The sequence below is a fragment of the Meles meles genome, chromosome 14, assembly GCF_922984935.1.
Source record: "Meles meles chromosome 14, mMelMel3.1 paternal haplotype, whole genome shotgun sequence".
In the NCBI taxonomy this organism is placed as follows: domain Eukaryota; kingdom Metazoa; phylum Chordata; class Mammalia; order Carnivora; family Mustelidae; genus Meles; species Meles meles.
The window spans coordinates 79,672,900-79,699,728 of record NC_060079.1 but is presented as its reverse complement, the minus strand read 5'-3'; positions in this window follow the sequence as shown (position 1 = coordinate 79,699,728).

Genomic DNA, 26,829 nt, shown 5'->3' with positions numbered 1-26,829 from the left:
ACTTACACTTGGTTCTATGCACTTCGATGAGAATATTTCAATTTGTTCTAACCATCATACTTTAGTTATCTGTATAGAGTTATTTCCTCAGTAACTGGGACTGTAATAATTTAAGTTTCTGCCATTTCGCAGGCTGCTTAGAATTTCAATTCACAATAGGAACAGCCCCATACAATGGGGCAGGATGACAGAATTGAATTGGCTCTTTCAATTCCTATTGGATTTGATTGCCCAGGGTAGAGAAAGAAAGGTAATTATAAGACACAGAAAAGCATATCATGTCAAGGACACTTAATAACTTGCCCAAAGACTTAGTTTTCTTTGGATGATATCTACATTTCTTCATGAAGCAAGATGAATAAAATCCTCTAGAGAAAAAGTATCTGGGCAAATATAATGTTTCTTCTCTTTTTCCAACAAAGAAAGTACATTTGGCACTTTTTGTATGCTTTCTTGTGCAGTAGCTATGTACTAATTTTATTCACAGATTTTCCTTCTACTACACTGCACACTCCTTGTGCAAAAAGGACCTATATACTAATAATTGTCATTCATTATTTGTACATATGATAATATTTGCTTCTAAAAATATCTGAACAACAACAAAAACAACAAAACCAGAATGTATTGGTCACTTAATGTGTATTTTATATTGTCCATGAAGATACAATAATCAATTGGTAAAACTTTACAAGGATGATATTCCTAATACTCTATTAATGATTTAAACATTTGAAAGTAATCATCAAAATTCTTAAATTCATTCTCAGTCTTCATCTCTGCAGATTATCTCCATGTTTCTAAGAGCTCACTCAAAGTCTTCAAATACTAAGGTTTGAAAAGTCCATCTCTATAACATAGTCATACTAATAGGATTTCTTTTTTTCTTTTTTCTAATAGGATTTCTTTAGTTGGAAAGTGTTTCCAACTTTCTTGGTACATTAGATAATGTGTGTGTTGAAGGAAATTTACCTGATAATACCAAAAGAAAAATATGGCAGTGAATTTAAGGAAAATCTTTCTGAAAGAATTTCCTTTCTGTGTAACTATATATAAACTTTCTAGAACATAATAAAAATGTGATAAGAAATTGTGTTTGAATTTGTATTAATATGCCCTTTTTAATTATGTCATATACCTTGAATTTTAACATCATTTTAAAATGTTTCTATGCTCAGCATAACAATTTCCTAATAATATAACAGGAATTGTGAGTATACAATATCAGCATTGATTACAGAGTTAGATAATTTCAACTGTATTCCTGTCCTTTCATGAATAAAAGAAAATAGACACAAAGATATGATCCTTCTGAAAAGATGGAATGATTTTGAATTTTTTGTATTACCTTAGTAGTACCCAATATGAAAATAATTAGTTAAAAAAGGAACTATGACTGAAATTTTCATTTCAGTTAACTTTTAAATGATTTTTCAAGGACCAAATGAATAATGTGATGTGATCAAAACTATATTTTAAAAGCATATTTGTGCACAGAGTTTAAAACTTGGAATATAAGAAAAATAATGAAATATAGCCATTTAATAATGTCAAATTATTCTATTACATGTGACTATTATATCAAATTTGCTTAATTTTATATTGATTCTAACCTTACAATCTCTGTGCTTTAACTGATATGGTTAGACACTTAACAGTTATTGTGATTATGGTTAGATTGAATTTTACCTTTTTGCTAGCTGTTTTCTGTTTGCTCTTTATTTCCTTTTTCCCCCTTTATCCTGCCTTTCCTGGTCTGAATACTGTTACACTGAAAAAATAAATAAAATGAAAAAAAAAAAAGATAAAATGGTAAGAAAAAAAAAAATTTCTAACTGAATCTTCTTACCAGCTTGTATAAAATCAGGGCATCTGTCTCAATGACAAAATTTTCTGGCCCTGCTTTCTTCCTGCATTTGCCTTTCTTTCTCCAGACAAGGATTTGGATGTTTAGAACCCAGTTCTCTGATTTCTATGAATGTGTCATATTTCCAGTTTGTCTCTATTTTTTCATGTTTTAAGGTGAGAATGATGCCCACCCTTCCTTTCTTTCTTCCTTCCTTCCTTTCTTCCTCGGATTCTGTATTTTTGGTGAGATTATCAGTTAAAATTGGTGGTTAATATTTAATGAACAAACATTTGTATGTGTGTTGTCAAAAATAGAGTTTACTGTATAACATGATTTGTTCTTTAGGAAAAATTCCAATAATCTTATTTGCCAGAACACTTATAATTTCCCAGGACAATTGTGGCATCTTCTTAATTTATGTACAAATAATTTTAGAAATATGAAATTGATTAGCTGACATGTCTTCTCACTTCATGTTACTTGATACAAAGCTAAGAATAAAGTTATATTCTCATGTACATCACTGTAGTTTGCATTTGCAGTGTTGTTTCTGGCATTACTTTGTCCTGATCCATGTTTTTACTTCTTTTGTTGCCTTATTTTCCACTCATTCTATTTTATTGCCCTACATAACCTCTAGAATATCACTGGATATAAATATAAAAAAGAGACAAATGTTTAAAAGGTAGTAATAAAGGTAAAAAGGGAGAGGAAGGGAAGGAGAGAGGGACAGCATAAATAAGAAAGACAGAATATAAGATATTGTAGGGCATAAATAAAATAAGCATAAAGGATTTGATTTATGAAAAGGATGTCAACAGTAATAGAAATTTTAGCAGAAACTTAAAAAATTCTAAAATACCTGGAAGGGACAAAACATCATAAAAAAATGGTATGAAGAATGTGCACTTTTATTGGTGACTTAAATGTAAAAAATCAATATTGTTATCCTCAATAATTCAATGTTAAGTCCTGATCTCCTGTCAATAATGCAAAGTAAAGCATGAAGAAGTCCTATTTAGGAGATTTTGAGACAAAAACTAATGCAATATTTAGGTTAATAGAAGATAGTATTGGGAATTTATAGGGGGACACAGGGAATCAGATTACCTTTTTTCCTGCTTTACCTGTCACTAGCAGTATGACCTTGGTCAAGTTATTTAATCTTTCTGAGCTTTGTTTGCTTCCTCTTTGAAATGAAGGATTTATAGCTGATTATGTTTAAGTTTTAAAAATCTGTATCTATGACTTTGAATGAAGGTTAAGGCAGGCTATGTTGGGCATTTAATGCCAAGCTGAGGATTTGGGTCTTCATCTGCCAGTAAATGGAAGGCCATGGATGATGTCTCAGCAGGAGCTTATCTGAAACATTGAAATAAATGGTTAGATTAGAAAAGGAATGACTAGCATGTGGGTAAAGTGTAGAGTAATAGCCTGGACCGGTAGTGTGGTGATGTAAAGGGCAGGTAATGTGAACAATGCCAATGTATCACACCAGTCTCTGTAATTACTTTAGAGCTAATACAAGAAGGATGTGAGCAGTAATGGTTTAGGAGAAGGCTTAGAATTACCAATACTACATGTGCTATAGAGATTCAAGAATCTGTTTCATCCTACCCCTTCCCTTTCAATGTATACTTCCTAGTCTCTACTTATAGGTTGATCATTTTTATATAATTGAATACCAGAAGTGCTCTAACCATACCATCCAGTTAATACAATGACACACTGAATTTTATTAAGATCACTAGAGTGATTTTAGTGTTGATTTGTCTACTTTTCAGTGTTACGGAAACATCACACGGGGAACTGGTATTTGAGAGTGATGGTCAAAGCTGTTTTCTAAACTGCCCCCCCCCCCCAACTATATCATGTTCCCAAATAATAACATTCACAAATGACAGAACATACCATCCATAACTATTCCTTACTAACGGAGGGGATAGGATGGACTTTATCAATGTGGTGAACATAACCCCTTAGTTTACTGGAGATAAACTAACCTGACTTATGCCTGCTAATAACACCCACATTTAGTTCTGAAAGTGTTCATGTTTTGGTGATAAATCCTCTAGGCACCTTATTTTGGAGTAATTTATTTCTAGCTAGCCATAACTGTACATATTTCTCTTCCTCAGATTCACAGATTCATGACATTCTATAATATGTGCCTCATGACCAAGAAATGCTAGTTGAGGGTATGTGCAAACGATCTTCAGGATACTTCATTTTTTTTAAGGCATATGAGAAAGCATATACTTTCCTTACATCAAACCCTCAACTCAGTCTTTGTTCTCCCGTGAACACAAGTAATCTGAAAACTTGGGTTTTCCCAAATGGCTGATATCAAGATACAGGGTGTGTTTGGCAGAATAATGCCCCCACCTTCAAGGATATTCCTGTTCATTCCCAGAACTTGGAAAGGTTTCTAATAAACTGATCTTGAGATGGAGAGATGACCTTGATTGGGGGATTATCCAGGTGGTCCTTAGATTGAATCACAGTGAGAGCCATTTTAGGCACCTAACAGCCAGAATTATAATAAATTTCTGCTATTTTAAGCCACTAAATTCATGGCAATTTGTCACAGTGGCCATAGGAAACTAACATAGAAAAGTATGCAAAGTTCATCAGGATTTTTAAGTAATGCTGATGACATGATCACTTACACTGTACTTATATATAAAATAAACATTCAGAACACTATCCTCTTTGAGCCTACAGTCAGGCTTGTTCTTTAATGAGTTTGTTTGCTTTCCATTGGTGGACAGTAAGATCTACATTTTGGTTTTTTTCCTTTTTGTCCCAAAGTCTAAGAAAGTAAGAGTTAAGTTTTATGGCTAACTATAATTACTAAATAATAGTAAGCCAACTATTTGTTAATAATTATCTGTAGCCTGTCCTTCTTTCTATGAATTTTCTCTTCCCAATTTTTACATTAGAGGTTAGTTTGATGAGTGGTTTTGATAATATTAACTTTGAATACATTTTTTTAGATTTATTTATATTTGAGAGAGAGAGAGTGAATGAGCAGGAGGGACAGAGGGAGAGGGAGATAGAGAATCTCAAGGAGACTCTGCACTGAGCACAGAGCCTGAGTAGGGCTCAATCTCAGGACCCTGGGATCATGCCTGAGCAGAAACCAAGAGGTCAGACACTTAACCAAATACACCATCCAGGTGCCCCAATTTTTTTTTTTTTTTAAGATTTTATTCATTTATTTGACAGAGAGAGAGAGAGATCACAAGTAGGCAGAGAGGCAGGCAGAGAGAGAGGAGGAAGCAGGCTCCTTGTGGAGCAGAGAGCCCGATGCGGGGCTCGATCCCAGGACCCTGAGATCATGACCTGAGCCGAAGGCAGCGGCTTAATCCACTGAGCCACCCAGGCTCCCCAAGGTGCCCCAATTTTGAATGCACTGTGAAGAGAAGGATAAGTTGCAATTTAATAGTAATAAATTAAAACTGATTAGATAATGATGACAAATTTCTGTAGGATAAAGAACCAGAAATTTCAATCCTGCCCAATAGAGTTGGTCATATATTTACATTAAGGTAATAATAACAAAAAAAAAAAAGACTGAAGAAAATAAAGAAAAACAATGAATAAGGTAATAATCTTTTCCTAATTCTGTTTTCCTTTGTCTATTCTTATAGATGAGGTCAATAAGTTAAATTGGGAATCATATAAAACTACTTCAACTATAACTGTTGGTTAATTAATCAGTCACAGTTTATTATTTTATCTCAGGAGTGTAACTAGAATTGTACTTGGGGCAGAAAGAAAATATAACCCTGTTTTTCCCAACAACTTTCCTTAATCTCTTGTATCTATGGAATATTGCATATGTAACTATAATATATAATATTATATACTATAATATATAATATTATATATTATATATATTATTATATTATATATTATATATAATAATATATAGTATATATATTATATACTATAATATATAATATTATATACTATACTATAATATATATATTGTATACTATACTATAATATATATTGTATAATATAATATATATGTATTTGTAGTATATATATGTAGTATAATATACTACACTATATTGCATATATCATTGGTTATTGGAGTTTATAAATATTTGGAATTTTGTCCCTCAAGCCTGCATGAATTACTTTTTTTACTGAGTACTAGCTATACATTTTTTACATTGCATATAATTTAGCTTCAAAGAAATTTCTATTTCTTCATGATCAAGTGAAGGTGGTTGGCCAAGATCTATAGAATGTTACAGAATTGGTTGGCATGGCATGGTACAGATATCAAGGTCAATAGAAGCCAGAGAATGGAAAGGTCAAGTTTGCCTGGAGTCTTGCTGTTTCTTTGGAGAGTTGATATGTCATGGATTCTTTTCTTGGATAAGTACACTATTTAAACAAACATGATTCCACAGTATAAACAAGTATGTCGTATGTGGGACGAGACATACACCAGAACTTTGGTTTCAGATTTAACATCGGAGAATATTAATGCATAAGAACAAATAGACAAATACTCAGAGTTTGTATACAAATAACCCCAAAAAGATTCTTACTATTTGTGAATAGAATTAATGTTTAACTGCTCTCTCTTGGTTTTGGTCTTTATTTCCATATTTATTAAAAAATGAAATAAAGAAATACTGAAAAGACTTGCAACTATATTGAATCATTCAGGGAAATATGCATAAATGTGTGTGTGTGTTTAACTTGTAACTTTTGAGAAAAGAAATCAAGTTTAAGCATAGTAATGACCCCATGGACTAAATTATTACTGAATCCAGCTTCAATCTAACGCTTAGGTGAGTTGAAATAAATCTCAGTAACTACAATTGAATGTAAAGAGTAAAGCTTACATCAAGCACATTAAAAAGCATATTGCTGAGTGCCTATTTGTTAATTAACTATGTGTTAGATACCAGATGAAAAAATATGTCTGTTTATCTGTAAAAGAGCATTATTACATTGGGCATAAATATTTCAAGTATAGATCTTTGCATGCATGCATGAACACATTAATTAATTCTTCACATATATATGTGTATATACATATATAAATTACCTGTTTTTGATAAATAAAAATAATAATTTAAAACAAATCAAGCATATTTCCTTGCCTTATCTTAATGGTGGGTATGTCAAATCAGAGACCATTAGTCGTTTATTTAGCTCCAGACCATAACAAAATTGCTTGGCATATTGTAGGTGCTTAATAGATATTTTGTGAACTGATCTGGATTACTGTAACCCAGATTCTGCATAATGCCATTGCTTTAAATATTTACAGCAGTTATGTCCAACCTCCACTTAAATTCTATCATTGTTGTTTTTGCCTCCCAAGATAATCATCCCAGTTTTTTCAACCATTTGTCAGACAAGAACATTTTTGTCAGTCTCCTACGTGTTCATCTTAATATTTAAGCTCTGGAAGACTTTTAAGAAACTGCATTCCACAATGAATCTTGGAACATTGCATCAAAAACTAATGATGTCCATAGCCCCCTCCCCCTCTCCCAATCCCACCTCCCCCCAGCAACCCCCAGTTTGTTTTGTGCTATCGTGAGTGCTGTGAAGTGTGTAAACCTGGCGATTCACAGACCTGTACCCCTGGAGATAAAAATACATTATATGTTTATTAAAAAAAAAAATTGGAAGGGGAGGTGAACCATAAGAGACTATGGACTCTGAAAAACAACCTGAGGGTTTTGAAGGGTCAGGGGTGGGAGGTTGGGGGAACAGGTGGTGGGTAATAGGGAGGGCACGTACTGCATGGAGCACTGGGTGTTGTGCAAAAACAATGAATACTGTTATGCTGAAAAAATAAATAAAATGGAAAAAAAATGAAAAAAAAAACTAATGATGTATTTTATGGTGACTAACATAATAATAAAAATAAAAAAAATAAACAAAAGAAACTGTATTTCTTGCTATAGGAGACTACTGAGGGAAAACAAATTAGAAATTCTCCCAAGCTATTTCTAATAGGATGCATATTAGCCAAAATAATGAAGACTTATGGATTTGAGCATGGGCTGAAAATCATAAGATCGCATAAAGGAAGTCACCTGGCAGATTATCAGGGTTTAAAATACATTTGGGTCCTTATATATAATACAGTCTCAATTAGTTGATTGTTTTAATATTTCAGCTTCTATTTCACCTATTTTCAACTGAGGATTGCTTTGTCCATGTCAGATTGCTTTCAAGCCCGGGGACATTCATTAGTGTCTGGAGACGTTTTTGATTGTCCCGACTGAGGATGGAGGATACCGCCGTCATTTAGTAGATAACAGCCAGGGACGCTGCTAAATGTTCTACAAGGCATAGAGCATGGCCAAGGTTGACACACGGATAAATTTGCATTGCAGTATGGCTTTCAAGCTACATTTCATAGCATTAACAAATAAAAAAATGATCTAAAAGGAAATCTTCAAATACATTTATTTAAATAAATGTATTATCACTCAATTTCCACAGTCACATGAAATGTAAGAGTAAGTGCCGGGATTCATCCAATATTGTAACTTTTTCGGCCCCTCAAGATCCTTGAATATTCATTTCCAAGGTGCCAAACTTAAAAACCAGTGACACTAGCAGATCAGAAGAGCGAGTTTTCTGTATTTCCTGAGCAGAAGCTGCTGGCACTGTTCACAAGGGTGGGACATGGTCTCAGCTTTGTTTCCAGGAGAAGCCTTGGGATCCCACCATAGTCAATCATTGCCTTTGGGCCAGGGGAAGCTGGTATGCTTCCCAGAGCCCTGCAAACAGAGCTACTGAGGCACGAGTAAATCGGGTTCATTTCATGTTTTCTGATTGTATGATCTTTCCTATGCGTAGATGAAGTTCAGTTACATGATCCCAGCTTGTATAATTTGTACTAGTCCTTTTTATCACCATATCTTCTGCTGTCCAAAGGAACTAATAATAATAACTCAATTAAGAGAAACCCAGAATATGTATCAGTCTGCGAGGCAATCTTCGGCTTCCTTTTTGTTTTTCTTTGCAATATGCCATTGTGATTTTCCTGATCACCTCTACCATCTGAAAGCATTTCGCGGCACTTCTCATGTATGTAATAGAATATAGTTTGAAGGGGACAGAAATAGTATATGCTTCTACACTTAGGAAGATGAGAGGTAGAATGAGGAGCTCAGTTTCTTTGTCGAGATCATTTGACGTAGGCGTTAATTCGATAAGGTGCTGCTCAATTACTGCTCAGACCCTGAGCATTGTATCTCTCCTAGTGGGTAAGTATTTATGAAGAGATTTAAAGAAAATACATCAGTGGTAAATGTTTACTCAGTGTTTCATGTTTGATCTTTTTGGTACAATCTTTCTACTAAAGCTGGAATCTATTTTCAATGACTACATATGAATGCAGCACACGTTCTGCGGCCTAACAGATGCCATCTGTAAAAGCATTTACTTTAAATTAGTGGAATAAGTAATCAAAAGGGCTTTGTACTTAATGCAAAACTTTTGGTGACTATTAAATGCTCATTAGAGGGTGTTTTTGCTGTATGACTGTCAAAATCAGCAGGACGTTTATGTTAGATTTCCTGAGTGGGTCAAGACTGAATATGATTTTACAACCTAAATAACATAAATGAATGCAGGTTATTTCAGCATCTCCAGATGTTTTTTAAACTCTTTGCCCCTAAACCCAAAACTTAGTGCCATTTCAAATTCTGCAATGGTATTTCGTAAAGATTTTTTAAATTAAATATTTAACATCTTTAGATAAGTAAGCTACTTTTTCATACTCCCAACATTTATAAATGAAAAACAGATACTATCTCTAATGATAAATATTACTCCAGCCCATCTTTTATGGAAATATATCCCCAGAGAATCAGATAATATTAAATCAGCTTAACTATGCACTTATTACAATAGCTAATTATCTAAAGTTTTCAATTATCTTATGATGGCTTATTTGGTAGATTGTGTATGTACTGCAACTTGATTGAATCTCTGGAAATATGTCCTTATTATCACTTTGCTTTTAATTAAACATTCAATAGCTGTCTTGTTAAATCTAGAGAGCTGCGTCTATGATTCTTGCTGCTGTTATTGACGTGATACTACGTACAGGAGTGGTCCTGTATAATAAGAATAAAAAAATACTTCACCCAAACCATGGGTCTCACATTGAGGAAATGAAATCTCACATCTATTAACTGAAGTCTGTAAGCCCTCTGATTACAAAAGATGATTTTGAAGACCCTTTCTGCATCTTGGAGGAGGAAAAAGCCCAGAGCCCATGGGTCACACTCAACTTGCTTGCAGGCAGATAGTGCTTGAAGTAGTTAGATCAGCATTGACAGTCAAGTTCAGAAAAGCAAAACAGAGTTAAGCTGGAGTAATAAAAGCCTGACAATTTATAAAAATACTATAAGATCTGCATGTTGCCTTTTCTTTGGGAAATCTATAAATTGGCAAATTAACCTACTTCTCTACTTTTGAAAATTTTTACTGTGGACTGTCGTTATATTGCCCCCTCTGGTTGTCCAGAATCAGAATTGGTTTTTGAGGGTGCCTGGGTGGCTCAGTGGGTTAAGCCTCTGCTTTCGGCTCAGGTCATGATCTCAGGGTCCTGAGATCGAGTCCCGCATTGGGCTCTCTGCTTGGCAGGGAGCCTGTTTCCTCCTCTCTCTCTCTGCCTTCCTCTCTACCTGCTTGTGTTCTCACTCTGTCAAATAAATGAATAAAATCTTAAAAAAAAAAAAAAAAGAATGGGTTTTTGATTCTTAAAACTCTAATTGCCCATCGACTTTATCTCTGGAGGCTCAAATACCCAGATAGTCTCAAGAGAGAAAAGGGAAAATCACCTTGATTTTGTACCCATTGCAAAGCTCTCTTTTCCCTAGGTCAGTTTTGGAAGGCTCTCTCTTCTCTTTTCTAACACAGATTTAAAACGGGGCAGGAGGGAGGGTACTGTTAATCCTCATTTGACCTCCAGTCATTTATAAACAGCTTCTAAAGGACAAAATGTTTGGGGAGAAAGGGTAATAGAACTGCCATTAGAAATTACGCTGAATTGTCTATGCCTGTGTTGGCTGGAGGGGTTGATCTTACCCATGTAGGTTACATCAAGAATGAGGGAATTGAGCTGAATCCCATCTACAATGGCATGGGAAGTATCCTCATTTTATTAGTAGCTATTATCTGTTGGAAATGGAACTAGATTCCTCAATATTCAATTATTTATTATTGTTGGTTTTTTTTTTTTTTTGAATGTTTAATAAAGGCTTCATTGTTTGGATACAAAACCTCAAAAGAAAAAATGCATATTCTTTACCTTAAGATCCTTACAGTCTATTGGGAAGCATATTAGAGTACAAAGTGATAATGCAGTGATATAATGGACTGCTCTGATATTGGAGGTGAGAGTAAAATCCTACAAAAAAGTGAAGTTCTTCTAAAACATGATAAAAATATTGTAGGAAGAGGCAACATGTGAACTTATTCTTGGAAGAAGAGATATAATAGAGCAAGTTGTAGGTCAGGAGGAAAAAGATAAGATGCTGTATTCATGTTAGATGGAGAAGAACTCACAATGACATGAAAGTTAGATCTTCTGCTTGTATTCTGTTTCCAATATTCAAGGGAATAGATCAATGTTTACACCTATTTATTTATATAAAAATAAATTAACCATCAATTAGCCAGTCTGAAAAATTTCAGCCATTTAATCCCTAAGGTGGTTGACATGGCAGAAATAAAATCAGATTACCCACAACTCATTCAGTAGAACTTACTATAGAATATGTGAGCAAAACTTTCTCAACTGTCTCATATTTAGGTAAAGAAAACCATTTTATTGAATGAAAGAGAAAGTGTGCATGCACAAGTTGAGTTTGTGGTGAGTTGCAAGCTAAACTATCAGCTTGTGTTATAGGACACCACGTTTGCTTGAAACAAAGTCTGACATACAAACTGTGTCCATCCACTTTTGAATATGTAGTGACATGTTTTCAAATGGAGTCAGATGAGCCTATTACTTCAAGAACAACTAATAAAGTATTAATTATGAACTATAAAATTTGAGTTTCCAAGCAAAATTAGAATTTTGGAAAAATTGTTTTGGCCACCATGAGCCTCAAATTTTCACAATATTTAAATAATTTTTAGTTGAGATGATTGACATTGGCAGGTGTGGTGTTCTTAATGTTGCATAACAAAATGTTTCAACATTTGGAAAATCTGCATAACTGAGCAAATGAATATTTTTCAAAGGATCATGATCCTACAAAATCATGTACATATAGAAGGTTTATCCAAAGGGTGAGCTAGACCAATGGATTTAATAGAACAAGCAATAGAAGGTTTATTGATAAAGTTTCAGATGCACATTATAATTAACCCTAAGACATTACCACTTAATGAACTTGAGTATAACATCAATGAATATCTACAAAGATCCGAAAAGATTATTAAGTAAACATTCATCTCTTCTAATGATATATCTATATTTCAGTATGAGGCCATATTTCCTTCATTTACTTCACCCAGAACAACATGTTGAAGCAGATTAAAAGCAGACCCTGATAGGAGAACCCAGCTGTCTTCCATCAAGCCAGACATTAAAGAGATTGGTAAAACTGTAAAACAGTACCACTCTAATTGAATTTTCTTTTAAAAAATGTAATTATTTTTAAACATATTATTTATGTTAACACATTCAAGTATATTTTCACTTTGAATGAATTACTTAATATTTTAAAAATTTTCTAGAATTAATTGCTTAGATAGTAAACATCAGTAGATATAGGTGACATAAACAAAAGTGCTTTGAAATCCTCAATAATTTGGGGGAGGTTATGACATCAAAGTACTGAGAAACTCTGTGTAGCATTTTCCTAGGGCTGCCATAACAAAGTATCACAAATTGGGTGGTTTAAACAAAAGAAACATATTCTTTCACAGTTCTGAAATCTACAAGGTGCTGATTAAGTCATATTCCCCACGTAAATTCTAGTCTGTTCCATTTCCTTTACTTAGCCTTTGGTGTTGCTGGGAATTTTTAGCATTCCTTGGCTTGCATCTGCTCAACTCCAAATTCTGGTGTCTTCTCTATGTGTTTCTACACCCTCACATGGCCTTTGTCTCTGTGTGTGTCTGTGTCTGTGTTTCTTAGGACATCAGTCATATTGGATAAATGGTCCACCCTATTGAAGTATGACCTTATCTTAATTACATTTTAGTTACATCATAAAGACTATTTCCAAAAAAGATCACATTCACAGGTACACGGAATTAGGACTTCAGTATATCTTTTGAAGGATACAATTCAACTGACAATATTCTATTTAATAGACACACTTAATGTGAAGACACATTGCCTTACAGCCTTTCTTTTCTGTTGTTGCTCTTTCGTTGAGATGTTTTTGATTTAAATCCTCTTTAAGATGTGCTTGGTGTGTAGTTGATGCTCAATAAATGATTACTGAATGAATTGACCACTGAATTAATTGACTAGTAGGACCTTGCAAGGGACCCTGGAGATTCCTTGACTATTGCTTATTTGTATCTCTTGAGACTTCTTTCAAAGATCCTTTATTTTTATGCATTGTCTGACATAGTTCCTTAGTTGATTTCCTTCTGGAAAGGCAGTATGATATATGGAATGAATGTGGGATTATTTACAGATAGCCTTACCTGCTTAAAATACAAACCCCATCATTCTGGTCGGTGTACAAGTTTGAGCCTATTACTCCACATCCCTCAACCTCATTCTTTCCCTGTAAAGATAGGAGTAAAAATGCTGCCTTTAGAAAATTTGTAAGAATTAAATTCGACAATCTATATGAAAGCCTGATGTAGTGTTTCAAATTTGGTTGCCCAGAAGAATCCATTATGAATTCTGAAAGTCTGGGAAGGAGCTTAGGGATGTGTTTTTTATTAACAAGACCTCAGGTGATGGTGTGTAGACAGGTTTGAGAAGTAGCAGCGCAATGTCTGACCCACACCAGGAAAATCGGACCGATTGTGGTGGTGCTGGAACGGATGCCACTTCATTAGCCTGTCTGGATATCCAAACCGTTAGTAGGCCTCTCAGGTAGGGCAGACTCAATTCTTATGACAAATTATATATAACAATACACTAGGGATTTCTTGATAAGAGACATTATAATTATTTCTTTTTTGTTTCAGTTTTGTTTTTGTTTTTGAAAAGGGACTTTGTTGAGAAAAACTACATCTGTTTCCTTTTCTTTCCAATGGAAGACTGCTTTTTCATTGGAATAAGAACTGAAAATACATTTCACATTCAATAAAACCATGACAATATCCTACGTGGAAGGACACAAAAGCCTCCTTGGTGGGGGTAGCACTGGTCTCAAACTTCAACTTTGAAGTATTGTGTACATTGTAAAACTCCCTGGCTCAGTGCTTGGTATAGATTAGAGGCTTAACAATTGTTAGATTCTCTTCACCTCAGTTGTGTTCAAACACACATTTTGGGTTATGGATATGCTTAGATCCAAGAAGGTGTTTTGTTTCATTTTTTTTCTGGAGCCTGGGAATGCTCCTGGGTGGAGACAAAGTGTGAGCCCTATTTTATACTTCCTTAAGGTGGTCTGTAGCATGCTGAAGCTATTTACTTAAAGCTAATTATTAACAACTTAAATAGCATTTCAAGAGAAGAGGGAGTCGGAACTAGATGCTTATGTTTTGGAAACAATGAAGCAAAGTTATAATGTTGGCACTTTGCAGTACTGTGTTACCTTTTCGGCTACACATTTCAGGAAAATGTTTCTAGTACCCAAGGTCAAAATGAGCTAAAGCTTAGTTTTAAGGGGCAACACGGAGATTTCTTTATACTTTTGTTTTAATGGTAGCACGACAGCATAGAACATCTGTGCTCATATCTTAAATGACATCCTCTGGTCTTTTTCCAACAGACAATGTTGTCCAGTGTTCTTTTCAAACCAAACAAAATCTTTGTATGGGTTTCTCTAAGACAGCAACACGAGTTGGGGATCTTTCTGTAAGATGGAATCAAATTTGAAAGGTGGGAGGAAACCAAAAGGAAGAACCCCTCAGATTTTCCAGTCACTGCTGGGTGAGGCACGGCAGCCTGACTTCATGGGGATGTTGCTTGGTTCGGAGCAAGTGACAGGAGGCTCATCTGCCTGCCTGAAAGAGCTCTGCTGTAAACTTATTTATTTGATTTATTAGATGCATTCATCACTTCATTGTCTCTGGCCACATTTACAAGAGCAACAAAGAAGGCTATCCGGTTCTCTCCAGACAACTGGATAGAGTACCTTGAGTTCAAAGAAGGTGCAGGAGTGTGGAGTTCAATGGTGGAGTTCAATTTTTCTTTAAAAAATTCTTAACACTATTTCTTTCTTTCTTCCTCCCTCCCTTTCTTTTCTTTCTTTCTTTCTTTCTTTCTTTCTTTCTTTCTTTCTTTTTTTTTTTTTAGGATTGCCATACAATAAAATTACAAAGGCAGAGTATGTACTTTTAACTGGCATGTTAAAGAAAATAAAACTACAGAAAACCTTTCACATTCTCCTTCAAGAGAGTTTATGTTAAGAGGAGACTTCTTGGAATGGGGCAATTTCCACAGCCCCAAAAGCACATCCCATGTGAAGACGTGTCCTTGGTCAGGCATGCTTCTTGGATTTCCATCAGATTCATGAGCATGTCACAGCATCCGGCAGATCTGTAGTTGCTGCATTGTGCTGCATAGGAGGGTTTTCTGTAGAATTTTAAGTGGGTTAGGTGGCTCCTTTGAGCACGAAAATCAGGCAATGATGATGAAGTCTGTGAGGTATGTATACATGTAGGCATGCTAACATTCATGGACAGAAGTGTGTCAAGTGCATATCAATAATGGGACAGGTGAAGTCATACAATAGCCAAGTTAAAGAGTGTAGATTTCACCCGTCATCTGGTTATTAATTATTTCCTATGTATATACATGATGCTAACTAATGCAATTAAGCTAGGACATGACAATCTGCTCACTTGTACTCAGAATTTCTAGTTCTTTGTTATTTTCATTTCACTGAAGTGGTAAGGCACAACTTGTGTTGAATTATATCAAAGGAAGATGGGGGGGAACCCCACAATAATTGGCCAAGGATCAAGGCAAATGAAGTATATACATTTTGAAATCTTTCTAACATAACAAATAACCTGCGCTTCAAGTACTACAGAACCTTCAAAGGGCATGAAAGCTCACGTCAGAATCTGTACAACAAATCTTCTTTATCCCCTTCTCATTGATTCCATTGTTACCACTGAAAACCAACAAACCAATAAACAAAACAAAAAAAATATTGAATTTTTCTTTTATTTTATTTAAATATTAATATTGCTAAGTTACTGTTTACTATACTTTGTTAAAAATTGCACACCTAGCATGTCGCCAACAACGATGGAAGAGATTTTACACCTAACTCCATAAACCAATAACTATTTATGTAGATTTCCTTTAGAAAAATCCCAAAGACGTTTCCTTTAAAATTTTGTTTGTGTTTATTACTATATAAAATCACCTATTCTGGGTCTTTGGGTATACAAAGATTACTCTTGCCAACTAACACTATATCCTTGTAGAGATAACACCAGTCCATAAGTCAATATAATCTAAGAGGAAAATATTAAATGCAACAATAACAGTACACTTACCTTTTAAAGTAAATTCAGAAGAAGAAATCAGTTCAGAGGATTTAATTCTTTTTAATAAGTCATTCTTGACTGAAAAGGACATACAAAAAATTTTGCTATGTTTGGGACTTCAAAAAAGATGAGTTTGGAATAATCTTTGGCCTCAAGGTGGATAATACACTGTGGAGAAGATGAGTGTGAATCAGGGAATTGATGAAAAAGAGGAATGCAGAAATGTGTAGATGTAGAAAAACTAATTCTGTTCTAGCTTGACAATATTATGAGGATGAGGGCCCAGTAATGAGCTCATCAAATAGGAAAGCCTTTCTATGTGAAGGCTGTTTGCCAGGGACAGGTAGGAGATGATATTGGAAAACCGAGCAGAACCAGGCTATCAGGAATCTCCAAGGGCTCCAGTTTTTCAGTTCAATATCTAAGAATTTGAACTAAGCAATGGAATTGGAGAGCTCTGATCTAAATCAACAAAATTTGGGTTTAGAACAAAGGTGCTTCAATTTAAAAACAACAACAACAACAACAACAACAAGAACAAAAAACCAAAAACCTAGAGGTAGGGACCTGCTTGTAAGTTATACCATTGGGCAGGAGAGAGAGAGGACTTGAGGGAAGTCAGGAGGGGCTAACCAGTAGCATATCGTCAGTGGAATTACACAAAGTGGATGTAAAAAGATGCTAGAGAGACAATAATAATGTTCCATAAAAATTGATATGGGAGCAAAAAGGGGGTGGAATCAGAGCTAATGCTGAGCATTTAAACATGGCTAACGTGGAGGCTGGTGCCGTTAATGCAGTCATAAAGGAATTAGAGGAAAGAATTTGGAAGAATGGGCAGACTGAACTTGAAGAGCTGGGGAGTTTCTATAGTGCACGCCCAGCAGGCAATCAGAAATCTGGGGCTGGATCTCAGGAAACAATCAGGGGTGGAATAAACATTTGTAAATCATTTGAGGAGAGCTATAATCCAAAGTCATGAGATTTAACAAGATTGCCAGGAGACATAGAGCCAGGGGTAGATCTCAGCACAGCCACAGTGGGAGTCGGGAAGTAGGACACAAAAGGAAGCAAGCAAAGGAAACCGAAGAGGGCCAAGGGTAAAAAGGGAGTTTACACAGGGCAGCATGGGGTCAGATTGCAGTGTATAAAACAATGTCTCTTTTGGAACACACTCATGGGTTTTTTTTTGGAAACAGCCAATATTTATGTTTTGCCCTCATCTTTACCTGGTATACAAGGAATGTTCACTGATTCTCAGATATTCCTATTTTGCAAATACGTTTGGTTTCCCCTAAAAAAAAAACACGGATGCCTTGAATTATGTTTACAACTAGTGCGTCGTGTGCATTTACCAGATTCGTGTCCAGGAAAGTCACTTTCCTAAATATGCGTTTTCAACAGTTGGTATTAGGTAACGGTAATTAAAGTTGACCTCAGACCTTCACTGAAGAAGCGTCAACAGCCCTAGCTCTGTATGCTCAGCATTCCCATCACCTAGAAACACAATACCCCGGGAATATCCGAAAGGAGGGTTTCTGTTTGGCCGGAAGTCACTGATGCCTCAATGCAGGGAGGAAGAGCTGAGGTAATAACTCCATGCTGGGGACCCAGCTCCCTCGCTTTCTTCTCTCTCTTTTTATCTTTTCTCTCTTCCAAGTCTTCCGTGAGCCTAAGCAGAGGAAATTCACACTTACATAATGAACTAAAATGACTTCAAGTGAGAGAGGATCGTTATAGTCTCAACATATTTTTTTTCTTGCCACAGCACCTACATGCACATGAATAGAGAAATACATTTAGGAGAGAGATTTTTGTTGATGGCAGTTTTCTTTCCATCTCAAATATCCTCCATTCCTGCTATACACTCCTTTGCTTCAGACGTAGGCCTAGGAAATTGTTAACATCTTAGTGTCATGACTTAAGCATCTAAATGTATCTGTGGACTGCATCCATACTTGCACAAATTCTGTGTTTTATGTATCTATTTATTGGTTTTATATAACAGATTCATTTATTTTAAGTAGCACTCAATTATTTCTGGACTGTTGCAAATTGGTCTAGCTATTTCACCTACAGAAAGGTATGAAGTTGTCTATTTCTTAGTCTTGACTAAGATACAATATTTATTTGGTTTCTTAGACTTTGAATTGCAAAATAGCTGAACCTCTGAGAAATCTACTTGTTCCTGAAAGAAAAACAAAAACAAAACAAAACAAAACAAAAAAAACAGAAAACAGAACAATAAAAACCACCAGGATCCCAATTACCATCTAATTGTGTAGTCACTGGTCACTGTCTTCAGAATCTCAAGCTGTTTTTCAAGTCCTTGTTTGTCTTTCAGGTGACCTTTCCTGTGAAAATAGGTTACCTTGTAACTCTGAATATCAATTACAATGTCCTTGACTCCCTCTTGATAGTATGGAATTGAATTCCTCCTGCATTGAATGTCCACAATAAAGGATTTATTCAGCAGGCTGAAGATGGTGTCATTTGAAATGGAGAAAGGAAGCCCTCATTTTCATTCCAATTAGCAAAGGAGAGAGCTGCTATCTTTCCCCTACTTCTCACTGCCTAGGAAAGGAGCAACAGCCCCTGCCGAGACTGGTCAAAATCAATTGTACCTAGCAGGTCAGAGGCAGTTTGTGAATATGGAAGCCTGGCTTTCAAATTGTGTGGGGTGAGTTACCAACTTTTCCCCAGAGGGAAACCCAGTGCGATAATCCTTCCCTTAGTAATATGATTTTTCCATGAAAGCAAGTTAAGAGTGGAGTAGAAAGAGCCTGACGATGAGCTAAGATTGTCTTGTGTAAACAAAAACTCATGCTGCATGCTAGCGGTTCTTTACCTTGTATGACAGGAAGATACCAAGAAGATACCAATACTTGTAAATGAGGTCAATTGCTTATTTACTCCAATATGTGAATGTGATTTTTTAGTACTGATACGATCTTACTTCTATCAACTCTCTTTCTCTTTCATCAATATATATTTATGTTGAGAAATTCTGTATTTTGTTTAGTTGCAAAGGATTAATTAAAAATAAAGTATTATATTTTGAGCAATTTAAAAAATTCTATTGGCACCAAAATAAAAGGTATCATGTGCCCTAATTAAGTAGTTTTTAGAGTCATACTAAATTCACTAGACTAAAAGAAATTATAAAATATTAGAGATCTAAAAAAGAGTAACGTATACAATCAGAATTTTGTCTACTCCTGTCTTCATATTTGTTTCAGTGAAGAATAAATTTCATACTTCTTTCATTCCTCTGGTTCAGAGTGATTTAGGGAAAGGCAGAATTTGAGAAGTTGGAGAAAAGAAAGAAATATATGAGGATAGATTTTGGAAGTTACAGATAAGATAAAAGGATAAGGCCAGATGGAAAAGGGCATTGAGGTTTTAGAGAAAATTTTGAAGAACAGTTACAAAGAAATGGCCACACAACAGTATTACAGTGGATAAAAAGAATGAGAGGAGGGCTGAGTGATTATTTTGTAAAGGACTCAGCAAAATTGCATCAGATAGACAAATGGTACACAGCGTATCTTTAGTGATTAAAAATTCTTTACTGGGTGTTATACGTGACTAATGAATCATTGGACCCTACATCAAAAACTAATGATGCTTGCTAATTGAACTTAATAAAATTTTTTTTCTAATCAAGGAGATACTACATTTGAAAATTTGTTATTCCAGAAAAATGACTTTTGTACTATATCCAAGAAAAAATGAGAAAGATTTGATGTGAATGTTACAATGTTATTTTGTCACAAAAAGATAATACACACCAATTCCATATCATCCACCTTCTATGCCTATTAATGTACTGAGGACCAATGGAGCCAATGAGTATGACTTTCATATACAATATGCACTGGTCAATCATTGGGAGATCATCAAGAAATCAACTGAGATTAATCATGTCAAAATCTGGGGCACCTGGGTGGCTCAGTGGGTTAAAGCCTCTGCCTTCGGCTCAGGTCATGATCCCAGGGTCCTGGGATCGAGCCCCGCATCAGGCTCTCTGCTCAGTGAAGAGCCTGCTTCCTCCTCTCTCTCTCTCTGCCTGCCTCTCTGCCTACTTGTGATCTCTGTCTGTCAAATAAATAAATAAAATCTTTAAAAAAAATCATGTCAAAATCTGGTTAAGAGAGCTTCACCACCTGCTCTTTCCTCTTTTTCTGGACTGCTAACCTGAATTGGGTAGAAAGATGGGGTTTAAGTGCACATCAAGGGCAGAACTTGAGCCTCCTGTAGGTTTCATTCTGGATGAGACCCATAGAATACCATAGAGGGTGAGGAAATTTCCCATTTATCAAGAGTAGTGCTCATAGTGAAGCTTTCCTCATTGCTACACAAAACTGTTTTGTGTTCTCTCTATACTTTTAATTATAACTGGAATGTTGAAATTATAACATAAATATCAGTTGGTCTATTCATTCTTTCAGTTATTCATTTAATCAACTCTAACTGATTTTCAATTTCAATACTGTACGTATGGGTCTGGATGCTGGCGTGAAACACGAAATAAAACACGTGGAACTCACCTTTCTAGAAGTTGCCATATTCTAGAAATCAAACAAACATAACAGGAAAATCACCATAATTATTATCATGATGATTACAATGACAAGTTATGGCACATATTGTGAAGAGGTTACAGGACGCTTCATCAGGGCACAAACTGCAGGGTCATTCAGGGACTCCTACTTGGAAAGGCCAACTCTTGGGTGAGTGTTCTGCTGGCATCTTCTGAAATTGTGCACACTTTTCTAACAAGGTGCTCCACATACTCACTTTGTACTGGACCTTGCAAATATGGAACTGGTCTTGAGAAGATGCTACAATAGTGAAAAACAAGGGGAAACCTAGGCTATAGATTGTAATAAGGGAGGACAATCTCAGAGAAGGTCTTCCCAATCAGGTTTCTCCTAGGTCATAAGCGTAGGATAAAAATAACCAGATCCAGCTCTTCCCCTGTTCTTAGTCTACCTGCAGCTCTAACTACAGGGATGGCAGTCCCAAGAATGAACAAGTTAACTGGTAGGACAGATAGATAGGTAATACATTTCCAAACACTTTTTTCAAAACCTATGAAGAAATGCTTTTTAAAATGGACAAAGGAGGGGTGCCTAGGTAGCTCAGTCATTTAAACATCCTAACTCTTGATTTCAACTCAGGTCTTGATCTCAGAGTCTTGAGTTCAAGGCCTGTGTTGGGCTTCATGCTGGGTATGAGCTTACTTAAAAATAAAATATTAGGGACGCCTGGGTGGCTCAGTGGGTTAAGCTGCTGCCTTCAGCTCGGGTCATGATCCCAGGGTCCTGGGATCGAGTCCCACATGGCCTCCTTGCTCGGCAGGGAGCCTGCTTCTCTCTCCACCTCTGCCTGCCTCTCTGCCTGCCTGTGTGTTCTCTCTCTCTCTCCTTCTCTCTGACAAATAAATAAAATAAAATATTAAAAAAATAATAAAATAAAATAAAATAACAAAGCATATAAAATTTACAAAACAATAAATAAAATAGGCTGATAAAATATTAAAAGATGGCTCTTTCAAGAATCAGAAGCATAAAAAGTAATCCTATAGTACATAATGGACCTGTCAAATTGGCGATAAAAAAATACAATGTCCAGATTTGGTATATTAAACAAAGTTCTTGTTATAAGAAATTCAAGGTTTATCTGTGTGACACCAGGATAGTTTATAAGAAAGAGATTAGATAGGTATTAGAGAATGAGGCCTGAAACCGAACATGACCACCCAAAACCACACTTAGGAAAATAGCTCCCACAAAGAAGGGTAGCAAAAAGAAGGACCATTCTGCCATCAACAAGGTAGTGAGCAGAGAGTACACCATCAACAAAACTGTCTGGGCCAAAAGAATAAGGAATGTTCCATATCGTATCCATGTGCAGTTGTCCAGAAAACATAACTAGGATGGAGATTCACCAAACAAGCTCTCTGCATTGGTTACCTATGTACATGTCACTGCTGTAAAAAATCTGTGGTTACCATGGATGAGAACTAACCACTGATTGTCAAATAAAGGTATGAAACATAAATAAATAAATAAATATTGTCCTGAAAAGAAAACCCCACAAATGCTACTGTGCTATGTAACAAAAGTAACAGCCATTGTCATTCCATCTCCACTTATGACACTTCCAAATCAAGAAACTTAAAACTACTCTACCCAGCATCCTGACATTCATTCCATTACCACTTGAAGCATGATGGATTTTGTAAAGGGCTTTCTTCCTCATGCCACCTGTCACACATACAGCATTACTCATGTTGAAGAAAAAGTGATAAACTGAACTTTTTTAGAGCTCAAAGTTTGTATTTATCAAAAGACAGACTTAACGATGAGCTAGAAAATATATTTACAACTTATTTGACAAAGGCATAACTAAATATTTAAAGAACTCCAAAAATCCACAATTAAAATGAAAAAACACATTAAAAAAACAAGCAAACAAACAAAACACTTAAACACAAAATTACCTTATAAATCAGCAATTCCACTCATATATATCTACTCAAAAGGATGGGAAACAAGTACTCAAACAAGTACATACCCACATATGTTTATAGCAGCACTATTCACAATAACCAAAATGTAGAAATAACCTCAATGTCCAAAACAGATGAATGAATAAATAAACTGTTTTACACCTACAATGGACTATCATTTAGCCATGGAAAGAAATGAAGTAATGTCATATGCTACTCTGTGGGAGAACCTCCAAAATAGTGTTATTTACACTCTTAAACCTTTCCGAGGGTATTTTAAGTGAAAAAAGTCAGACATGAAAGGTCACATATTATATCATTTAATTTATATGAAATATCTGGAACAGCTCAACCCATAGAGACAAGACACAGGTCAGTGTTGGCAAGGGGTCATGATGGGTGGAGAATGGAAAAATTGCTTAATGAGTATGGGGCTTGATTTGGATTGACAAAAGTACTTTGGAATTATGGAGAGGAGTTGGTTGTACAATACTGTGAAGGTACTAGATATCACTGAATTATTTACTTTTAAATGGTTAATTTTATGTTATATTAATTTCACCTTAAAAATTATTTTTAAAATGTGTGGTCCAAAGACTTATATACTTTACACACACAAAAAAGATACATGATATGATAGACAATGCACATGTGAAAATATCACCATTTTTAGTTATCAAGGAAATATAAATTAAAGCTTCTATGAGATACCATTTTATACCACCGAAATGTCTGAAATAAAAATGAAGTATGACTAAAAAACATCAAATGTTAGGGAAACGTGGAGGAAGTGACACTTTCACATCTTGCTGATGGGAGTGTCAAATAGTTCAGCTGCTTTGAAGGAGCGGTTCACACTTTCTTATAAAGGTAAACATACAGCCAGCGTAGGACCCATCGGTTCCACTCCAATCCTGTACCCAAGATACATGAAAACATACGTCCACAGAAGAGACTTTTTTGGAAAAATTCAAAGCAGCTTAATTCATAAGAGCCTCAAACCAGAAAGAATGTAACTGTCCATCATTAGAAAACTCGATTCAAACTACTACAGCAACAACAATCCCCTGTGCTAGACTCGTACAATAAATTACTGGTTCGCAAGAAAAATGAACATGCTACAGATCCACCCAACAGTGTGGATGGATCTCAACAAGGGCATCATAATTAAGAGAGACTGGTTGGGCATACAAAAGAATATAGTGATTAATTGATTATATAGTGTCCATGAACTTACAATGATACTGTCATATCAAAAAGAGGGTTTTGAGGAGAGGGTGCATTAAAAGGGGAGGAAAGAATGATCTGAGGTAATAAAATGCTCACTATCTTAGAGTGGTAGTTGCTAGAATATAAAGAATTTCCAAAATTCACAGGGCTGAACACAGAATTTGTACATATTTTGCACTGATGATGATATTTATCCTTTGTTAATCAGTGTGTTTTTTTCACATATTTCCAACACAATTGATTTTATGACATGAAATAGCTCTGGACAATAATGTCCTAGCTATTTCCCATTCTGCAACAGGATTATATATATCCAGTTTGAATATATATTTTGCTGTTTTTCTTCGAGAGAGGAGTATCATACCTGTGCCCAGTCTCATTTGGCATGCTAATAGTCATACACCTGCTGATTTGCTATCATATGACATAATTTCCTAAAGTGCCACCTGTGATCGAACATATTGTACAGCTTCAATGTAAAAACTTTATGAATATTAAAAGCAAATGCTACTGCTTCCTTGAATGTAGTTGGCTTCATATTCTACTCGCCGTGCCTAACCCAGGTGTTGATTTAAAATTCAGTGGCACAAAACGATTATCTATCATTCTAAATTATCTCACATTCTTTTAATTCTTGATGCATCTAAGACCAAAGCCTGGAAAACACTTCCTTTCCAATTGACCATATAGCACATTTTGTCATTAAAGGCTGATGCTTCATCATTTGGAATTTCATTCTAAACAAAGATTCATAAGTGAGCCTTCCAGCAGCTGCCTTGTCAGGTTTGTGAAAGGGAAAAATTAAATCTACTATATTTATTCCAAGCTTCCTCTGTAATGCATCTCATACGAGAGCTTAATTTTATTTTCTGTTTATCAGAAATAAGGCCTATCAAAGACACGGTATGCAGGTAATTATGTAAAGCTATCACACAGATGGTGGATAATAATAAGAAATTGTTGATGAAAATCTGTCCCTTTAACAAGCAAAGAGAAATGACATTTGACTCTCCTTCTTATAAATGATAATACCTAGCGCTTGGTTATACCTCCATTTCACCAGAAGAAAAAAAGATCTGGCATTGACAGGAATTCAAAGGGGTGAAAAAATGCACAGCCTTTCATTTATTCATTTAGCATAGCTGGGAAAGATTGCTAAATAATGGATAGATAATAAATAAATGATAGAGGATAGATAAATAGAAATGTACGTACATATATGCATGCATGCATACATACATAGACAGATAGATACATAGATAATTATTGTCTAAAAGAATGAAGCTACACACTCATGAAGAATCTTCTAAGAATGAAACTTACCCTTCGTAAACAATGAAGCTCATGGATGCAGATTATGGCATTGGCCAATGATTTAATTTTTTAGTCTCATTTATAATGTTACTGTTAAAATGGTAGACATATAAAAGCATTAGTCCAAATATTCATTACTTTCTTTATTCAGAAGTTCTTTTAAAGAGACTGACATGATCCAGGCACTATGCTAGGAGAGTAAGTTGTGAGTAAGACCAACCGGAGTTCTACATGGAACCTGATGAGTGCCACAGAAGACGAGCAGATGGTTGTAGTCTCTGAGATGAGATTAAATTCATCAAGCATGTATTCACTGCATCAGTATATACTGAAGACTTACTATCTGCCACCCCGAGGAGGGGGGAGTGGGACTGAAAGGAAAACGACCATGAGGAGATTCAATCCAGGGAGATTAGAATCAACATTTTCAACCTCCCAAATTTGAATGTGTTCGTATAAGTAAAGTTCTCACCACTATTGATAGTCACTTATGAGGTGTAAAATTAATGCTAGTTACGATAGTAGAAGTGTAAATTGTCATCATCATCCCTGCCATCATCATCATCTTCATCTTAATGATCCTCCTCCTCCTCATCATTGTCATCATCTTCCTCATCTTCATCCTCCTCCTCATCGTTGTACTTGTTAAACCCACAGTACCTATTAAGCCTTTTTTCCTGCTTTACCTGCGTCACCATTCTGCCTTTAGGGAAAAAACCAAACGGTTGAAACAACGATAAAATGAACAAAATTTTCTATTATTATTTCTGTTGACACATTCTGAGATAATATCATGAATAATCAAGAGGAAATAGTCAAAAATAATGATCAGAAAAGCAGATGGCATCGACAGTGCAAAATGGGAATAAAATTTATTAGTTAAGACACATTTTAATATTAAATGTAGAATACTGAGGTGCAAACAAATGTGTGTAGACAATTGTTTAGAGCATTTTTTGGAATTACTGAGAGACCCATTCCCTATAGAAGGCCAGTTTGAATCAGTCACTTTGCAAGATAACTGGCATAAAGGTAGGAATGAGGGACCATTAAATCAAAGCAATGTTATTATAATAATTTAAAATGTAATTTTAGAATGACTTATGATAGATTTTCTTAATCTTGACGCTGTTGGCCTTTAGGGTCAGATAACTGTGTGGGGAATTCTCTCTTGTTCATTGTACACATTTACCATCATCCCTGACCGGTATCCATTAGGAACCACTAGCATTCCCCCCTGCAGTTGTGACAGCCACAGATATCCCAGAGG